The sequence below is a fragment of the Photinus pyralis genome, unplaced genomic scaffold, assembly GCF_008802855.1.
Source record: "Photinus pyralis isolate 1611_PpyrPB1 unplaced genomic scaffold, Ppyr1.3 Ppyr1.4_LG6, whole genome shotgun sequence".
In the NCBI taxonomy this organism is placed as follows: Eukaryota; Metazoa; Arthropoda; class Insecta; order Coleoptera; family Lampyridae; genus Photinus; species Photinus pyralis.
Window position 1 is genome coordinate 18,034,324 of NW_022170663.1, and position 17,906 is coordinate 18,052,229.

General features: G+C 35.6%; 1 long non-coding RNA gene across 1 annotated transcript in view; it reads right to left on the minus strand.

Moving 5' to 3' along the window:
* LOC116172964 overlaps positions 1–2,881 on the minus strand; it is a 43,766-nt gene extending 40,885 nt beyond the window's left edge. Inside the window, exon 1 of the long non-coding RNA XR_004145815.1 lies at positions 2,353–2,881. This is a non-coding gene — a long non-coding RNA (uncharacterized LOC116172964). The remainder of the gene's footprint in view (positions 1–2,352) is intronic.
* Positions 2,882–17,906: the final 15,025 nt, after the last annotated feature.

The following is a 17,906-nucleotide window of genomic DNA, read 5'->3' on the forward strand; positions in this document are numbered from 1 at the left end:
ACCACTACTGGAAAAGTTGCATTCACCGTTCCAAAAAAAAACATAACAAAGGAGGGTTTTCGGAACATGAGTAAATAAACCACTGACTCTCAAAACGTGCAGGAAATCATGTTTTTATTCACATCCTCCAAGTTGTGGCTAACGATACTTCACTGTCTCTAACTCAATCTCTAATAGAATTAGGATTGGCATAAAAGTAGCTCCTACATTTACGATACTGTACTATGGCGTAGTGACGTGGAAGAGAGACTGCGGCACTAACGGTACCAGGTTCAAATCCTGGTTCGGGTATGGATATTTGAATACGTATAGTGGGTCGGGTTGGTACAGCACCCTTGCCTGAACCCTCGCCCACTTAAAAATAAAGTAAAATATCTTCGAGGGGATGACTAGTGGTCAGTATATCTTTGAGGGTAACATTGTAATGGCGCAGCAGAACTTTTTTTGTCAAAAAATGTAACTTTCTACAATTTATGGTATTTTCTAAGAAATAAACTACTTACAAAGCTTGCTGCCAGGGACTTAACAACAAATTTCGACATTTTATTAATTTTCGTGTATAACGAAATGGACGTTATTGAAAAATCTAGGTTATTTGACGTATTTTGCTTGTGGCGTGTGAAGAACTTTTGTAGAGAAGTTACTAAGCTGTCAAGAGGCTTACGCCCAATTACAGAGTGACCGCATAATGCTTTTTTAGGGGTGCCCCTGCGGAAGGTCTTAAGTTGTTCTATACTACTCCGGTATTTACCTCACGAATTATAGAGGGCGGTCCATATAAAAGTCACATTTTTGATATTATCTGAAAAATGCAATGTTGTTTGGTTTTCTTAATTAGGGATTTTGGTAATTTAACCATCGTTATATTTATATAAGTCTACAACTAAGAAAGTTAGCAATATAGTGCCGAATACTGTTCGTGTTAAAGCATCAAGAAGGGAGTAGGTATGTTTTATACCGTAAAACTATAATATGATGTGCCCATACCTAGTGCACGTCATTTTGCAGTAAAACCTATGAAAGGAATAAAGACTCCATAGTCCTAAATTGCTATTTGAGATTCCCGAAGAGTAGATGGATAAAATATTGGTAACCTTACTTGAAGTTAACCCTCAAAATCCCAAGAAATTTAGAAACACCTGCCAATTCTCCAAAGAGATGAAAATAGGCCTTCGTTAATTGTGCAGGCATTCCGTAAGTAGCTTTTTCAATTAAATTTGTGTACTAACCTACATTTTGTTTATTTCGTGCTTAGTATCTGAACTTGAAATAGTATTATTTTATTATTACAAATGTTGTTTTAATAAGCATTTATTAACGCATACATCGCCTACCTAAGTGCACTGCATTTTTGTACTTCTGAAGGGGAGAAAATAAGAAAAATTGGTTACAGCGTCCGACTGCCCAAACAGCGATACTAAAAAAAGTGCCGTATGTTCTCTTTTGACTGAAAAAATTTATTTCCATGCAACATATCCTGTCAAAATTTTATAAAATGTCTTATAGTTAAACACGTACCTACACAAACATTTGAAAAATAGTAAAAGATACTTTTTTGAAATCTCCATTTTGTTACTTACTGCACCTTTCCTTAGCTGGGGACTATATTTTGCACAATAAAAGAGCCCAAATTCAATCTCATGGCAATTCCGCTGCAAGTATGCATAAAATGGACGCAGTGGATGCACTGTAAACATTTGGGGTTAACTAAATTTCTATGGTACTTTCTCATTGCGTTGAAACTTGTGAAAAAAACTCCAAACTCATCCAAAGAGAGTTTTGGGCTGCCTGAAATCAGCTGTGTGTATTTAGAGCCAACCATCAGGTACAAATGTGTCTTGTCAGGTTTACGGTTTCAAGACATTTAAAATAACTGACCTAAATATTATCATTGGTGCACAAATTTTGAATTTCACAAACGGAGACCTGATGTATCTCTCACATTTCAAAGAGTATAATACAACTTGAAAGCTTCCAACCAAAGTGATTCCTGCTACATCTAGTTTCCTCACCAAAATGAATGAATGAATGAATTCGAAAATAAATGTTTGAACTACATGAATTGGTTGTGCTCCAGATGGAAATCTTGAAGAAATATTAAATTTTCAACAAAGACAGCTGAAAAATCAATTTCAAATATTCAACTGAAGGAAATTGGACGCGGAGTACAATTTTGTAAAGGAAATCGGATCATCTCGCGCAATTGAATTCATTAGCGTAAATTGTGGCAAAAACTGAAATCCATAATCTTGAAAGTTTCGTGTAAAACTGTTATATTCTGAATAATCTATTCCGATTATTATTGTTCGCGCTAAATAACGACATTACGTCAATCGATAATCTCATAATTACCATAAACATTTTCGTTGTCCATATAAAACCCTAAAGGAGGTCATTTGTAGTCAAAATGTTCTCCAAAGCGAACATCAAGCTCGGGTATATCAGATTAAAGCCGTGTCACTTATTTTCATTTAATTCGAGAATAATCTGATTACGGAAATCTCGAGTAAAATATTTAGAAACGTGAATAGTCCGGACTCCACATTCATAATTAAGGAAACGAGGGGCCCGAATGCATAGAGTAGGTAATGCGGATAGAGTAGTGTAACATTACCTATTTACACACAAAACAAAACACCATTCCTAATGAAAACTAATTTCGCACAACACTCCAAACGGGCGGCAGATTATAAAGTTTTGAATTAATTGTACAAACGCGAATGATATACGCGCACTCCATGGAAAGTAACAAGTTTTATTAATGAAGCTTTTAAACGCGTAACTAGTTTAACGATTCATTAATTATAACGGTCCAGCAGCGGCGGGCGACGGTAACGGCAGCATCCGGATTCAAATATTGTAAAGTTGGTCTCGGTTTGGCCTTTGTTGAACTGCCTTGCTGTCCAAACATAGAGTTGTACAACTGGGCACATCTGAGGTCCCTGCCTCTCAACCGACCCGTTCTTAATTCACATTCATAGGTGGACTGGATAAATTAAATGTTAACCCTTTCTGTTTTCGCTGGCTGACGTACAATTTAAGGGTTACTGGCACCCTTGCGATTCAAATGATATCGACGTGCAATTGTGAGACGGTCCAAAACTTGGCCACATCCGCTTGCCCTTCTTTTATGAGACAATCGGAACTGTCATTGTGTTTCAATTTTACAAGGAATTCGTATTGGAAATCTTAACTAATCTAAATTTATTACGCAAGATTTTCATCTGTGGATTTTAAACCTGAACTGTAAAAACTGAATTTTTCACTAATCGGTGAAATTACTCATGAGCAATTAGAATTTTAATTAATTGAGAACTTTAAGTGAATAAGGTGGAAATTTCGAACCAGTACCAGCTTTTATACAAAGGGAAATTCTAATTAGCAAACGTGACCAGTTTCAGAATACTGCACCAATAATACATGAAATATTGACATCTTTGGGATCATACACATGTTGTAAGGTATGGTCAATAATAAATAATCAACATAGTTTAGAAGTGAAAAATATAAAATAAGTGAAAAAGACAACTCCTGTACAAAATTATGACCGTATATGGGGGACAACTGGGATTAAGTTTTTTTTTTGTTTTAAACTGATCTTCTCTCAGTGGTAGAACGACTGAAGTCCATGCAAGGAATTGGAAAAAAGTTGCTCGTTAAGCCTTTATGATATACAGGGTCATTCTTGACGGGCGTCAGTTAGAAAGATATGGAGAACCTTTGAAAATGAAACTAAACTGATAAGTCCCTTAATGGTTTTGGCACATGATGCATTTTTTCTACATTTCCGGATTCTACGTCGAATTTGAAGTATAACGATACCCCATAGTTGACCCTTTGCTCCAAGGGCTTCGTCGATATTCAAGTTTTTATGTAAAAAATTTAATTTGCAAGGGTAAATTAACAAATTTATTATTCGAAAACGGTAAGAGATATTTCAAAACAGTTTTCAATGCTTTATTAAGGAAAGATCGAATTTTCTTATGGTATACGAAACCGTCTCAAAAAGTGAGCTTACGTCACTTTTTCAAAGCACTCTTTTCCTTTTTCCGAGAATTTTAATTTGATACAAAATGTCAAAGGCTGCGTCAAACGGTTTCCAAGATATTCCATGTTTTAGTTACTGCTTGTAACAAAATTGAAAAAAAAATTAAGTCTCTTTGAATATCATTAAGCAATGCAGTTGGATTTACAACAAAACAAGCCAGTATAATTATTTCTTGTTTTTGTCTTTAGGAAACCTCTTGTCTGAAAATAATGTAGCGCACCTTTTTGGTGCATCAAACATTTTTGATTCCTTGCTTAGTTTTGTTTATAATATCATTGGTATACGATATAAATGCATATGAAGGTGTATCCCCTTCCCAAATTTAACATCATTTACTGCCACGGTTGTCATTTTATTTATAAGTTCAAAAAACAACCCTTATAGCACGTGTAAGTGTAAACTCTCCTCCATTTAGAATTATCAATTTTGTTTAGAACACTTGTGAAAGTGGACCCCCACCTCCCCATACAGCTACTTCCATGTGCACAAAAAGTTGTACATTTTAATAAAAATGCATAATAAGATACACAACGATAACTTTGTTACTAAAAGACAGGAATAACTAAATATATTACGCACAGAACAAGGCAATACCAGGGAAACCTTCTACGGGACAAAAACCCCGGTATAGCCCACACAAATGCAAGAATTAAATCAACTACAGCAAGAAAATGCAATAAAAAATACACAAAACGTCACAACTTTTACAATAAGAATGACGTAATCGAATAAAATGCATTTAGTATAGGCAAAATCATCGACATATAACACGTGCCAATGATAAGCGCGGATACTGTGAGAGAGAAGGAGAAACTAAGAAGGCAAACTGTCTTTTACGGTTACTCGTCTGATTGGTTCTTTCAACAAAAGCGATCGCGATCGCATTCAAATTAAATTGGAGGAACCAATCAGATCCGTAACCGTAAGAGACAGCTTGTCCTCTTTGTTTTCCCTTCTCTCTCACCTGCAGTATTCGCGCTTATCATTGGCACGTGTTATATGTCGACGATTTTGCCTATACTAAATAATGCAAAATAATGTTTTTTTGGCAGATAACCTGCACGTTAAGTTTGACGTTTCTGATACATCACAGGGGCTGAATGTAAAGAAATTAATTATTTCATTTATTCATAATCAGAGTTGATTTTTATTAACCGTATGGAAACTAAAAGGGAATTAACCATATAAAGCAACAATCGCGGATAGAAACGCAATTTTACCTCAGATTTAAATAAAGTAAGATAGTAAATACTGCTTTACATGTGTATATTCAGGATGGAATAAATGAAGCGGGTCATTGTAAGTAAAATAAAGGCAAGAAGAGTTTGTTCAATACGTCTACTCGTTGCCGATGTTAAATGACAAAAAACCTATGCTAGCACGAGGTGGGCATTGAACGGATTCGTCTTTGTAAGAGATAAAGCGCTTATCAGGTCGACAGATAAAACGCGGTACTTATAAAAATGAGTGTAAATAGCGGGAAGGCAAGACTCGGGCGGCGATTGTATGCAGTGTCGAATCTACGCCAATAGTTATCGCAAGACGAACCGTGCACTATTAAAGAGCGAACCCTCGCCTACATCAAGTCACCTTCACTTTTCCAAGAAAGGAGATAATAAAATGCAAAATTTCCACGTCGGATCCCCAGAAGTCTGTGGGCGATCCGTGCGTTCCTAATCACGTCCAAGTAGAGGAGGTGAAATCAAACCCCCTCCACATCGAAGCGGCCATGAAAGCGTATCTACAACTGCTGGTCAGTGCCGGATTAACCATTAGGCAGAGAAGGCGACTGTCTAGGGTCCTCGCTGCGACTCGGGACCCCTTTCGCCCACCAAGGAAAATTCATCGAGCAAAAATTTTATTTGAAGAAACTGTGTCAAAAAATTGTTTAACCTGAAAGTATGTGAAATAATTTCAAATGGGTGTTTTAATTTTCATGTATGTAATGATCCTAGGGGTCCCCCAAGCAGACACTGAAAATGTTGACTTACTCTATAGTTACAGTTGGCAACTCTGTGGAAACACTACGCGTAGAGCCACCTAACTTTCAAGTCGAAACAACAAACGTTTCTCTGCACTTTTGAAGCTCGGTAGCAGTCGGTTCGATGTGGATGGGACCAATGAACTCCTACTAATTGATTTTTTTATGTGTTGGGACATGAGACATAGTCGGGAGGGGAATTGAATAAAATGCAAAATTTTGTGCGTAAAAAAAGACAAGAATAAGTAACTATATTACGCACAGAACAAGACAATATAAGGGAAACCTTCTACGGGACACAAACCCTGGTACAGCCCACACAAATGCATGCATTAGATTAACTACAGCAACGAAATGCAAGAAAAAATACACAAATAAAACTTCGTAAATTGTACGATAAGAATGACGTAATCGAATAAAATGCAGTTACACAAATTCATAAAAACAAAATACACAAGACATCATAAATGCAAATGGAAAACATGATCAATCAACTTAGTACAAAAAAACATTGCATACTACGATCAATTGAGTTAAAACAACTCGTAAAATGATAAATTGCATGTACAAAAAAAACATCAAAGCATCGGTCTACTCCAAGCAGCAACTACAACTAATGTAACACGGAAAGTACATGTGAGAATGCCAATAGTAAGTATTCATGTCAATGTCCATTATCGCCCAAGCAAAGCAGTACAAGAAAAGTTAATTAGAGGACCTCTTCTCGTATAGCTTACCCACCGTAATCAAACCTTTGAAACTCTGATAGACAGTGAATCCCAAATAGATATATCTGTTGAGACTGGCTTTCTCATTTTGGAAATTTCTCCTTGCGTTGCAGAAAAGCGCTTTCTTTGCAAAGGGCGACAAAAAAAGGTGGTGGCTGCAGTGCACATTATTTGTTGCATGTGCCCGATTACGTACAGCAATGCAAACTTTTATTGCTTTTATCTATCCTCCTTAAGGCAAAGGGCGCGTAATATCAAAGCCTAAATTTACGCGTGCTTTGTATGCAACCCTTCTGAACGTATCTGTATCTAACCAAAATAGACACTTGTTGTAAAAGTAACAGTTATCATGGGAAATTAAAATTATATAATACATTCCGTTCTTATAAACATAAAAATTGAAAGCAGTACCGAAACCGAAAGATACATTTGTGCATATAAAGTATCTACCTATCAGTTCGTGACCATGTTTTCGGGAAAAAAATTATAAACGTTTTACAGCATGGTCAACGAAAAAAGCGAAACCGTTTAACGGTTAGTTCCATTAGTTTATTCGTAGACGAGCTATACAAAAAAAAAGCAAAGCGATGTGTGGGATGATACTTGCGGCTGAGTTATGAAAGCACTTTTTTATCAATAAACGTTTAAGCAGATGTTACTTTTTTATACGTTAAGTGAAAGCGGCTCGGCTACTTACATATTTATTACACAATTTTCGTCTCGTTCGCATTTATGATTTGTGACGTTTTAAAATCAAACTAAAATTACATACCGGTTAATTGTTGACCCACCTTTCCCGCGCTACCGACGACGAGACAAAAATTTGATCCAGTTTCATTTACTGGAGTGCATAATTAAACCGTCTGTTTCATTTTGAGGAGTAGTAGAAACTATTGCCGTATGCAAATGTTACAGGAGGTGAACAAAAGGAACCTGCAAAAAATATTCGTCACATTGACATACTTTTGTTCTTGTCACAAAGGCGCGTATGCAAAACAGCCGGAAAGGTTTTGTTTGGTAGGTATTTATGCTTGATAATTTCTCACGGATTTTTTACGTACGGATGCCGTTTTAATTAAATTTCAATTATAAAAAGTAAAGTTGAACGTATATTTCATAATTCTCCCTCTTGATAATAATAGCATTTTTTTCACTTTCGTGATTGACGTGGATTGTTTAAGGAGATTTATATTGCGTCCTTTATGTTTTTTGTGTTTAATTTTTTTCCGGGGACACGAAAGTGTCAGTTTCATAAAACGTGCTGGAGTAAATCCTTGACTTCCAAAGGGAATTACACTCACATGAGCCTTTTTAGAATTTTATTCACCCATCCATTCGTCCGTTTGCGGAATGAAACATTATGAACCTCTTAATTACTATGTGTATAAAATGAAATAGTTTTCTGTACAACTAGAGAAGAAAGTGGACATTTTCAACTCGAGTACAAAGTTTGACAAATGAGCGTATAGAAAGTGTGTCAATTGAACGAGAACGAAAATTATCGTATGCAATAATGAAGTTAGACACTTAGCAATCTAGATACGGGTATGTTTCAATTTTAAAAGTCATTATTAAGATTAACGAAGCAATTGTTTTTTACTTTTCTCACTAGAGAGGAAAATCACATTTTCTTCCCCCTTTTTAGAGACGAAAGTAGTGGTTTCTACAGTAGTTTCAGAAAAAACCTAGAAAAAAACTTATTACTCTTCCACCCCCTTCCATCTATATATCTGGGAAGGGGGGGGGGGACATTGTGTAAGAGTTCGGCACTCGACTCGCATTTTCTAAAATTTTGTGAAATAAATGTCATATGACGAAACATTTTTAAGAAGTAGAGGTAGAGTAGAAGTATAATCAATGGTAGAAGTATGAATTAAATTGATCCAATCGTTACCAACTGCATGATAATTACAAAATGTTGCTTGGAAAAAAATATGCCACCTTGCTTATTACAGTGCGTTATGCTGACAAACCTTTTTGATAAGTTTTCAATTTTGCTGAGTAATTAATTTTTGACTTAAGGTTTTACCAGTGGCACATATTCCATAGGATTTTGGCAGTGTGTGTGAAACACTGAATGTAAAGAAAAAATTAATCAACAAGGCTACGAACAAATATTTACATCATAATAAGAAGGAAGCTATACGATAAAGATCAAGGAAGATTGACAAAATAATAATTCACAAAAGAACTCAGAGTAAGCTGATTGGCTAACGAACCAGACAGATAGTGTAATTAGGGCGCAAATGTATAAGAGCTGAAGGGGTTTAGGTTTTAGTACTCGTATGGAAGCAGTAGAAAAGCAAGAAATTTGTGAACATCCATCGCTTCACCTACTAATAAATATTTCAAAATAGAAACAGTAATTACACCTTTTCGGAAATTAACTGCTCCACTTTTCCCACTGTCAAGAAAGCTCAGTGTCAGTAAATTAATTCCACTTCTACTTTTAAGGTATTTGATAAATTTAAGCCAATTTAGAAAAATTTGTTCGAAAATCCTCATTATAATTAAGAATTATTGGAGTCGGGGACATTTTTTCGTAGAGAATTTTAATAGCGCATATAATAACAAATTCTGTTAATTAACTGTCTGAGATCCTTAAATCTTAATTAAAAGCATATTTCGGGTACATCAAGGAGATGCGCCAAATTTTAAAAGAAGTCCTTAGTAAAACTCGACCGTTATTTCGTATCCCTGAAGTTCCTGTAGAAATTATTAATAATTTATTATTGCGTACTTACATATTTATATTTAAGTGGCGTGTAAATAAACAGAAATAGAAATGAAAAAACTGCTCCTTTTATCAATAATGAAAATTAATTAAGCTTGAAAAAATATGTTACTCTAATATCTCTAAGTTTTATCGCTTAATGCTCACGTTAAGTATACGGTAGCTTCGTATGAAAAAGCTCGTCTATTAGCTTAATCGCTTTTAGTCATGGCTTTCAAAATCTCTAGACCTAATTTAAGTTTGTTTAAATATGTATTTCAAATTCCTAATTTACATGCAAATATTACATTTATTTTTAAAAGAATTTATTTATTGTGTACACTATTCAACGAGAACCTGTTGTAGGTGCCATTATTAGTTCATCTACATATGCTTATGTATGCTTCTTCGGTGCTATCGGAATTTAAAAAAACCAATTTGCTTCTAAACTGTCATCTCATGCTTAAAATAACCCTTAGTTTATCGTTTATATCTGAAAATTTAAAAAAAAACTAGAATCATCATAACTTTTTCTGAAATAAATTAGGCACCTTAAGTACGTGGTGTCAAAAATAATACTAACAACCTAAAACGGTGCCATGAATGTCCAATATGACATTTGGAATCATTTGTCTATTCTATGATCTCTTCGGACGTTAGTAACAGAACATTTTAGGCGATTCCGTCAACAATCTTCAGCACCCTGCCCTTCTCTTTAGCGCTAATTCGACCACGCAATTATTCTGCAATAAATATTCAAAATGGATACAAATTTCTTTTTCTCTTGATTAACCTTTTTGGATTGGAGACGCACTCTTCACGTAAAAACGGAATTAGATGTACTGAATTAAAGAAACTCATTATTTTTGGGCTGGTTTTTGCTTTTGCAACACGAAGTTAACGTTACCAGGGCGGTACCAAAAACCGACGGTACCATTGCAGAGGTGTATTTCCATATTTTTTAAAAGGGGCGACATTTTTCCGGGGAGAGAAAGGACCAATTGTAAACTAAAAGGAATCTCATCTATATCAATTAGGTACTGTAAGTTGTTTTGAATTTTGAGGATTGTATAAATTAATGGTCGGTTATTTTTAAGAATTTGCATATTGATTTTGCTTAAAGTAACTTTGATATTCCTGAAGAAATCAACCTATGAGAACCATTTGTATAAAAAGATTAATAATAATAATAAGTGACATTTATTAGATTACGAGAAACACAAAAAATAATGCCGCCCCAGACCTGCTCTACACTTAACCCCACTCTACCACTTAATCTCACAAGTATTTGTATTGTATTTCTGATCCAAGCAAAGGATGTTGGTTATACGTCCTTAGAAAGCTTATTTTTTCTCTTTCTTACTACCTCAATCATGAAAGGTGTTAAATTAGAAAATTCAAAATCTGTGAAATAATTTCAAATGGAAGCGTTCTAATTTTTATGTCTATATCTCAAAAGGTTTAAACACGACAGCTTTGTTTCCATCTTTAATAGCGTCTCTGTATATTTCTTTTTATGAGCCAAACCAATATTTTATATGCAGGAACGTGTAAAGAAGAATGGAACTCGATCGCTTTTGTCGTTATTAATATATTCAATCAACTAAAGTCATATGCGGTATTTATTAGAGTTCCACTAAACCAGACCATAAGTCTTTGAATTTCAGATCTTAGAAGGAAATAAAAGGCCCAACTTCCACAGGGTAAGAGGTATAGAAACATTTCTATTACTGCGTTAGCCGTACGTAAATTAAAAATTAATTATTTTTTTAGGATTTCTGCCGTAGAGATTTAAATTTAAATGCCCTGTAAATGTAACAAGCCCATTACAAAATTCTTGTTCGAACCCGGATTAGAACCAGGAACCCTCAGTGCCGCATTCGAGTTTCCACTCCACTACGTCACAGTAATTAATCACAGCATAACCGAAAGTGAGAGGTTGCAGCTCACAACAATTAATAAATAAATGAACTGTATACAGTTTTCCGAGCGTGATGACGTTGTACCAAAAAGTTTTAAATCGTTGTAATTTTGGCCAGTTGGATGTAAGCTGGCATAAGAAAGTTTCTTCATGGAGACTTTTTCCAAGATCCATGGTTTTAGATGTTAAGGAATGTTAAAGAAAAAAAGTGGGGAAAGTCTTGTCGCCTTTTCAAGGTGCCCATTACGCAAATCTGAAACTTAACAACTGCCTCCTCGTAACCCGCAGCAGCGAGAAGGTCCAAGACATATGAGAAAAGCCAAAACCTCACCACAGGTACTAAAAGGCCACACAAAACCAAAAAAAAACAACCATTATCTACCATCCAGCTACTTGACATAGAAGATGAATGAATCAGTCAAAGGCAATAGACTGCGAGGCATGTGTTAAGGGTAGAAAAGATGATAGGGAGGTAAGCAGTAGAACTGGAGTACAAAGGGAGATAAGAAAGGTTTGAAAAAGAATGTATCTAGGGAATTATTACGAAGGAAATGGAGAGAGGGAAGTAAACAAACGTCCAGGAGCTTTGTGTAAATGATCATGCGTCACATGCATCAAAAGCAAATTTCTTTTACCTATTAAAGAATTAAATAAACCATACACATGCAATATTAAAATACCTGGGGAAGAGAAAAGATGGCTATTACGAAAGAAGAACAAGCACACAGTTATACCAGAATAAAATCCTGAAGGTTATAAAAAAAGAAGAAGTCACTTAAGAGAATACCGGAAGCTAGTGTAACGAAGGACCCGTTCCCCTCCGTCTGAAAATTAACAGTTTCAGTGAGAACTCTGTAGATGAACACCCGGTATCAAGAAGCGTCTTAAGTTGGGGGCTTCGTTACGAAGATTGTCATTCCGAAAGTATTTAGGAGCTGAAGATAACTGATTTAATTTCTAGAGTTCTATTTCCGCCACTGCTGCCGTAAATAACGCTGCAGTTAATTTGCCGTTCCTGTAAGAATTGTTTTTTACAGCCGCCAAAAGCTCTCTTGCCAGGGAAGAACAGAGAGAGAATCAATCTATATCTATCTACTGGTAGACGAAGATCCAGGATTAAACCGGAAAAGTCGTGCAGCTTAACGAAAATATTACGCCGCTTGACTTCACATTCCAAGGTACAAAAAAGGACCTGCTGGACTGCCCAATTTGGGTTACAGACAACAGCCTCCGAGTAAGTCGAGATTACATCCGTTAGGTGCGCCCTTACAAAAATTGAACTTTAACACGCTTCGATAAATAGAGAATTCGTTACGAAACGGGTTCTTTTGCCATTTTGATTTGTCGTACGCTAAGTTATCTCGCTTTTCCAAAGGGCAAACCACTGTGAGACTCTGGTGACAACCTCTTGGAATTCATGAACTACATTCTTATGGAATTCATGGAACTCTTTTGGAATTCATGGAATTCTTGTGAAATTCATGGGATTCTTGTGGAATTCTGGCGGAATTCTGGTAGAATTCATGAACTTTTTCATGGAAATCTTTGGAAATTAAGAAATATAGAGCTCGCACGTCCCGTTCAAACAGTATGACTCAAAATTAACTAAAATATTTCGCCACAGACCTTCACAGTCATAAAAGTAAACTTTTCTCCTCGCTTTCTGTCGACGATTCCAAAAAAAAATAAATCATTATATGTATAGTGCTCTGTATTAACAATATTAATATCAACTTAACATTTCTCTTAGAATAAAACAAAACGTCAATGACATTATTCATTTACGGGTTATTAAGGATCACTACACAAAACAAGGAAAAAGGTTTTCGCCGTAAGGCGAGTAACTACAGAGCATTTTCCAGAAATTGATCAGTACTTCCCAATATGCCATAGCTATGTGCGCTGTGTTTTTCTTTACTAGAGGCATATATGGTTAAATTCAAATAAATATCTTCATAAATAAGGTAGTTGGCACTAACTGCGCAAGCGCACATCTACCTAATGTTTGAAATATCAGATATGTTTGCCTTTTAACGACAGAAGCATCTGTGACTAAAATTTCAAAAAGATGTCCTCGAAGATATCTCGATCAATAAGACAGTTGATATTGCACATCCTGCGCATGGGCATATTAATCTGATGTTTACAATATGCGATACGTTTGCTTCTCCTAAAAGCATCTTTGGTTAAAATTTCAAAGAAATATCTCCATAAATAAGAAAATGGACATTGCACATGCGCAGTTTAATCGTCAAGATTTTCCTTGGCTCGGGTGCCAGAGCTATACACTACCGAATGCAAAAAAAACGAACTGAATATCTTGAAAACAGTAGCAGTAGTTAAGGCCTCCGACAGACGGACGGACAGAGAAAGTAGCTGCAATAGCGCAAAGTGTCTTTTTTTACTTGATTAACTCGGGCAAATTCATGAAAAGTAAGTATCGCTAGTTGCACAAATAACTAAGATGACATCTTTTGGGCAGACAAAAAATTCATTTTGTCATCAGTTGACAAATCATTTATAGTAAGATGTAATTAGTCTCCCATAGTATGGCCACATAATGTTGTCGGTTGCGGATAATTCTTTACTATAATCGAATGGATACGAATATGTTACCGTACCTTACGTTTTGAAAGAAGCATAATTTATTTTTGAAGGTCACTGAAATTCATTGGAATTCTTTTTGGAAGTTACTGGAATTCTTTGGAAGTTAATGGAATTTTTTGGACTTTAATAGAATTATTTTGCAGTTTTGGCAGTGTTTTGGAAGTCTCATGGAATTTTTTTGGAATTCTGGAATTATTTTGCACTTTTGGAATTCTGGTGTACGCATTTTTGCTCAGTGGTTTACCCCTCGAGCTTTTCCGTAAATTTATTTTTTATCCGTGCCGTTCAATTTTGGTTTGTTTGAAATAAATTCTACCGCATCTTTTTCAATTGTTGCTTGTCGTAAGTACGTTCAATTTTGAGCTTTTCCGTAAATTTATTTTCCATTCATACCGTTTAATGCTTCCTTTTGCATTAAGTTTACCACACCGTAACTATAGCTTTTGCTTTCTCCCGCACAGTAATTGCTACCGCTCCGGTAATTGCAAGGTACGCTTTTTGCTACTTTCCGTCTCATTAATTATAAGGGAAAGAGGGGGGAATATTCAGCCCTGTGATGTATCACTAACGTTAAACTTAACATGCAGGTTATCTGTCAAAAACAAAATAACGCAAAATAGCGTTTTTTGGCAGATAACCTACACGTTAAGTTTGGCGTTTCTGATACATCAAAGGGCTGATTATCTCGCATCCTGCAATTGCTTTCCTGTAGAAACCGCTACCGAATCCGATTAGTTACTGTTCCCGCTTAGACAAATATCTGTACGCATTAAAATTGTTTTTGTAATTTAGTTATCAAATACTTAAATTTAGTTTTAACTCTTTCTAACTCTTGTTGGAAGGTGCTATTATGGCTACTTTCTCCGTCCGTCCGTCCGTCCGTCCGAGGCTTAACTCTTCCTACAGTTTTCAAGATATTTAGTTCGTTCTTTTTGCATGCGGTAGCTTATAGCTCTGGCACCTCAACAAAAAAAAAATCTTTACGACTAGTGTGCGCATGAGCAGACTGCGCAATGTCATATTTCTTGTTTATGGAAATATTTTTTTTTAATTTTAACCACAGATGCTTCTACTAAACACAAGCATATCCCATATTATAAAAATCAGATGTATGCATGCGCAAGGTGTTCAATGCTAAATTTCTTATTTATAAGAATATTTATGCCATAACAAATACTTGTTTTCATTTGTACACATAAATAGTTACATTTTTTTAATATGAGGTGTACCTACCACAAAACTTCATTAGAGAAAGTTCTAGAACTATAGAGAGACTGTCCAGAACTCTAGTCAGAATCTCCCCAAGAAAGTTTGTATGTCTCAAAACGGGAAAGTCAGGCAACCTTTTTTTGGAACCGCCAGTTGTGGGCCTAATGCAGATCTACAAAAAGGTAGAATTGGTGATTTGCAAGATTGGTTGTAAATCTCCCTGATGATTCGAAATAAACACTAACGCCTGGTATCGCCATCAATAATTCATAGGTGCAGAAGCCTAGGTAAAGATCCTAGTCTAATGTTCATTGTACAAAACTTATAGACAAAACTTATAAACCGACTTAGTTTTAATATTATAAGATTACCTCGAAAAGAAAAATTGAAGCTTTCAATAACGTGTAAGTAAATTTCAGCGATTGCGGAAATTGCATGTTCGAGAGAAGGTTACCGATGTTGGTGCAGAAGCTTAAGATCGAAATGAAATCTGAATCCAGCTTCACCTGTACGTTCTTCATTAGCATACGTCTACACGATGTACCCCCTTGGGTTAGTCGTTTAATGAAAAGCACACACAAACTCGCACAATCCTTCACCCCATGTACAACTCCCGTTACTCACGCACCGTCGATAGATGGACCAACAACACAAAAAACAAACAATAGAAAATCCTCCAAAAAGGTAAAGCCAGGTGGAAGATGCGCTCTAACGTGTATTGAACTTTGACCATGACCCGTCCAGCAGTCACTGCCGGACTTATCACGCTGGCTACCCTTTAAATGTAGAACCGACAAAAAATTGAATCAACGGCCTGTCAGCATCCACCTCTCGGATATAACACTGTTATAAATTTATGATTTCGGACAGATGCAGATGAAGGGACAGAGTTCCAGATGTCCAGCGGTACATTATGCTAATGCATTTCGGCCGGAGGGGGTTAAAAAATAATACCGATATCATTTGTGTCATCTGTAATTCTTAATTATTAAATGAAAATATATTTTTTCACCTTTTTATTATTAAACGACGATATTAATTTTTATTATATTTAAATGTAACTCGTACGTTATTTATAACCTGGTCTCGACACAACTAGTTTTTTAACTACATTAATACAGCTTGTGCTCGAAAAATACTTGCTGGTCTTTGTACAGTAAATCATTGATCCGTTATTTATAAGATATTTATGTATCATAAATTGTTCGAAAATGCTACATGACAGAAAGTACGGATGGAGATCTCCCGTTACTTCACATGAAGACTAGAAGTTCTCATCGTGTCAAATACGATGTTTTGGTTTTTAAGATCAATTAAAACGATCCCAGCATGTTGTTTTTTCATCTGGAGAAAAGCTGCCACTTTTTGCTTTTCATGTCTACAGCCAATTCCTTTAATAAGCCACTTTTTGTACATAATTATTTTCCCAGAGTAACTTAACTTTCAGAATTATGCATGGTAGTAACTGTTGATGACCTCACAGAAAATCCATAGACAAAGATAAACATTTAACCCCACCTAATAGGAATTTCGTATTGTGAATTTATTTTCCTTGAGTATATTTGAGCTCCTTGATCCACATCACAGCTAGCAGAATAGTTGGACTCGTTTCACAACATCTGTTCTGTTACTGAGGCTCTGGTTTCCCTTCCCAGAATTGCCTATTTCTATCACGAATATAACGTAATGGAAAAGTGTTAGATTTGGAAAGAATGCCCATGACAAAAGGGCGGTAGCGCCACTAAAGGACACTAAAGTATCCTGTATGTCTATAGCAGTGCTTTCCTATAAAGCTACAGAAAATTCTCCTCAAAAAGTTATTGCTCGGGAGAAGTTGGGAGTACCTACCGATACTGAAATATCCAACTCCTGAATATACAACAATGTTCTGCACAATATTTTGCACTATTGTTTGCAGTATCACACAAACATCGTTAAGTATCATACGCATTTTGTAGTTTTACGACTTTCGAATTAAATTTTTAGAATAGGGCTAGAATGTAACTTCACGTGATAGTGATGTTGTAAAAAGAAAGTGGAATAGATTCGAGATATTATACCCTAACATATTTTAATCACATTTTTTCATGAACCCTTGATAGATTTTTTTAATATTTTTCGTAGACTATTCCCTCGTTTTCAGAGACACCCAGAGCTTCTTAAGATGTTAAATTTTTTTTAGACTTCAGTCAAAATTATTTAAAGCTCCTAATAATAATTTTTGAGATATTTTTTAAAAGATTTTTAGACATTCTTCGGAAAGATTCTTCCTCAAATATTTCTCAAGTATTTTTCAGAAAATATTCAACATATATTATAAGTCCCTTCCGTGACATTTCAGAGATTATTTGCTTATTCCGACAGGCAGTATGTGGGTATCCATAGACATATCTTTTTTTTTATTCCAGATTCTGCAAAAATCCTCTCGATGTACTTAGAAGTCCTTCAAAAATTTGCAAATTATTTTTGGACAATGTTTAGAAATTCTGGTGTGATTTGTCGGAGGTTATCAAGGATTTCTCCTTAGATCCTTGGATAGGAAATCTCTGCAATCCGAGATCGGGACGGCTGCCTCCTCCCCCACTATTTTATTTCACAATTTCATGCGCGCACCAGGTCTCTATAAAACCTCTTAAGTGCCTCCATATGAGGAAAATCTGAGAAAAATTTTTTTTAAAAAGCTCCCACAACCTGTAGTT